This window comes from Limulus polyphemus, unplaced genomic scaffold, assembly GCF_000517525.1.
Source record: "Limulus polyphemus unplaced genomic scaffold, Limulus_polyphemus-2.1.2 Scaffold3078, whole genome shotgun sequence".
Lineage (NCBI taxonomy): Eukaryota > Metazoa > Arthropoda > Merostomata > Xiphosura > Limulidae > Limulus > Limulus polyphemus.
In genome coordinates this window covers 136,159-139,287 of record NW_013668688.1, presented here as the reverse complement: position 1 = coordinate 139,287, position 3,129 = coordinate 136,159, and the positions used below count along the sequence as shown (strand labels likewise).

General features: G+C 33.5%; 1 long non-coding RNA gene across 1 annotated transcript in view; it reads right to left on the bottom strand.

The window, feature by feature from the left end:
• Positions 1-1,084: 1,084 nt before the first annotated feature.
• LOC106468615 overlaps positions 1,085-3,129 on the bottom strand; it is an 18,945-nt gene continuing 16,900 nt past the window's right edge. The window contains exon 3 of the long non-coding RNA XR_001291393.2: positions 1,085-1,369. This is a non-coding gene — a long non-coding RNA (uncharacterized LOC106468615). The remainder of the gene's footprint in view (positions 1,370-3,129) is intronic.

Here is a 3,129-nt window from a genome sequence, read left to right as displayed (position 1 = left end):
CCAAGAGTTGGCGGTGGGTAGTGATGACTAGCTGCCTTCCCTCTAGTCTTTCACAGCTAAATCAGGGACGGATAGCAAACGTAGCCCTCGTGTAGCTTTGCGCGAAACTCAAAACAAACCAAACAATACAAAACCACTTGGTTTGATGAGAGATTCAGAACATCAATGATACAAACCCATTTATTTATTCAAGGGCATAATGTACATAACACACAAAGTTATCAAACGAACTAACAGAATTTCAGAGTGTATTTATAAACACATTGATTACCAATCAAAAGAGGTAATTAGTAGTTAGATCTTTCTTGGAATAATGTGTACGGTTTTGGGATTATATACAAATAATGGTGATGACTTATTATAAATGGTTCAGAGTATGGTTGCTGAGATTGAAGGGTTATTCTGAGAGATAGGTTAAATCATATTTCTCTGGAAGAAAAAAAAAACAAGGGTAAAAGGTTTTTTTGAGATAATAGGACTAAATAAATCTTAAGGTTTGGAAAATGGCAGGTTAGGCTCTGGTTAAGATCTCTTTAGTTTTCTAACGTCGTGTTTCCCTTATGACCAACACTTTACAGTAGTTAAGAGAGAAATTGACGATTTCCTGAAAAATAGGAGTGGATTTAAGTTTTTACTTTTTTAAAGGCTAAGGAAATCCTTGAAGGGCTAAATAGTCCTAAGTCCGTGTGTATTATGTTAATGTGAGCATTTTTAAATAAAAGCTAAGCTTATTCTTAATAATATTTCTTTGGAATTTTAAATTAAATTTGAACAATAATTCAATGTAATTTTCGATAGGTGGTGGATTATAAGTTATATTTCAAACACAGATGGCGCCACCAATTTCTCTGTCATTTTTATTTTTAAAATTAGATCTTCAATAACATTTTTCCCAAGTTTGTGATTTTTTTTTGAAGATATTTTAAGCATATTTTTTAGATTTAATATTTGTCTGTCTGTTTAGGTGAAAGAGTTCAGGTTTCTTTACCATTCAATTAATGTAATTTCAGTCGCATCTCATTACGTTTTGACCAAAGAGTTAGTTTGACCTTTGTACATGAACAATTAGAGATATTCCACAAAATTAATCAATCATCGTTTTATTTAATCACATTAATAACCGAATAAGTAGTTTTTAAAACTTTTGATACTACACATTCTGATGTGACAGCAATAATTAAGTTTTTTTTTATCACAAAAGGTTTATATAATCTCAAAATAGCTCTGGGAAGGTGGTTATATTAAAATTTTATTTTCATTTTATTACTAATAAAGGCGATTTGAATTAAAATCTTCTTGACAGCTGAATCCTTCATATCCAGGTGGCGCTTTAGGGTTAGATGAACCTCTTGCGTGGAGAAAATTATAACTGAAAAAAAAAGCTTCAAAAGTCAATATTAACTATTTTAATGAGAGGAAAACTCAATATTATATATCTAATGAAATACAACAATAACCAACAAACAAAAGTTAACTTTAGCATCTAAAATAAAGAATAAATAACTAAATCTTAGTATTTCTTAAATTTGACAAATAGACCAAAAAAGGACTTCGTACACATAGACATTATTTAATTACAAATAGTCCGTGGCGTTTCTAGGATGTTTAATTTCTGGGCAAATAATTAGTTGGGGTAACAGAAGGGGGTAAGGTGTTATTAAATACAAAAGCAATAAGCGTTTTTGTTTTGCCTTGAAGATGTCTATTTATTCTTTTTAATTATCAGAAAAGCCAAAATTATCATAGGCTCTCTTTTAAATCTTCGAGGCGGCCTGATGTTATTTCAAACTACCATTAAACCCACTCCCAAGCCCCTAGGTCTCATCAGATTGGAAACACATTTTTCAGCTTTAGTTACATAATACAACTGCTCCCACCTACAAAAAAAGGAGGGGGGATGAGAGAGAAAATCATGGCAGTAAAAATCAAACCGTAGGGGGAATTTACAAGTCTTAAAATTACTAAATCCTGATAGTTCAGAAGAGGGGGAGGGATAGAACCCTCAAATGGGGAGTCTAACTTCTATAAGTAATAGAATTACATACACTTTTCCAATTAAAATCTAATTGCAAATTTCGCTCTTAGAAGAAATGTGAAATTAAGAGCAGATTTATTTGTTCCAATCCGTAACGACGACATTCATCTAAAGAATATCATTTACTGCTCCAAACCGGTTATTGTTAGTCTGATGTGAAAAGCTCACCAGAACAGAGAGATATTATAAGATCTACCAACACTTGGAGGAAAAATGGAGTAAAACCAACTTCTAAGTTATTATACTTCAAGCTAAGTTATCGACTTTTGCTTCAAAATTATGGCATACGCAAGCAAAAAACTGAAAGGTCTGTTATGGCATACCAAGCAAAAAACTGAAAGGTCTGGCAGGGTCTACTGGTTAGAATTTTAAGACTGTCAACCAGGGGTTTTTTATGGTTCGCTGCTTGTTGTGACAAAAACGCTTTTCACACTTTGGAGCCACGAGTGTCCTATAAGTTTGAAGGGGAAAAGTCCCATTATTTGGTCAGACAAAAGTTGACGGTGGGTATTGATAACTAGTTGCCATTCCTATAATCTATCAATTCAAAGTTAGGGAAGACTATGCGCTGAACGTCTTTGGGTACTTTTGCACGAAATGCTAAATCAAACAAATACCAAAACTGTGGCAAAAACATACTGAAGTAGAAACAGAAACTATCAATAGTCGAACAGCAGTGAAAACAGATAATGTAATCATTGCAGAGATAAAATATTGTGAGAACAAACAGTGATTGTTCCATAGTCATTCTATTATGAGATTAGAGGTTGTGATATCCTAGGGATACACAGCTGTAACAACAAACAGTGACTGTGCCACAACTAAACTAGCATAATAGTTATTGTGACGATCCCAGGGATACACAGTCACGGCGACACATATACACACACATGCACTGATTGTTCTCCAACCACAGTGCTATAACAATAGACATCTTTCGATGACGAGGAACCCACTTTGAGACTAATAATGGCTGGAGACGGCTTAAATGGGTAACGAAGAAAAACTTTAATACAAGTTTACAAGTTTAATACAAGTGGTACCTGATGATGACAAAACCTTGTCGAAACGTTGTACCTTTGCTGTCATGTTAA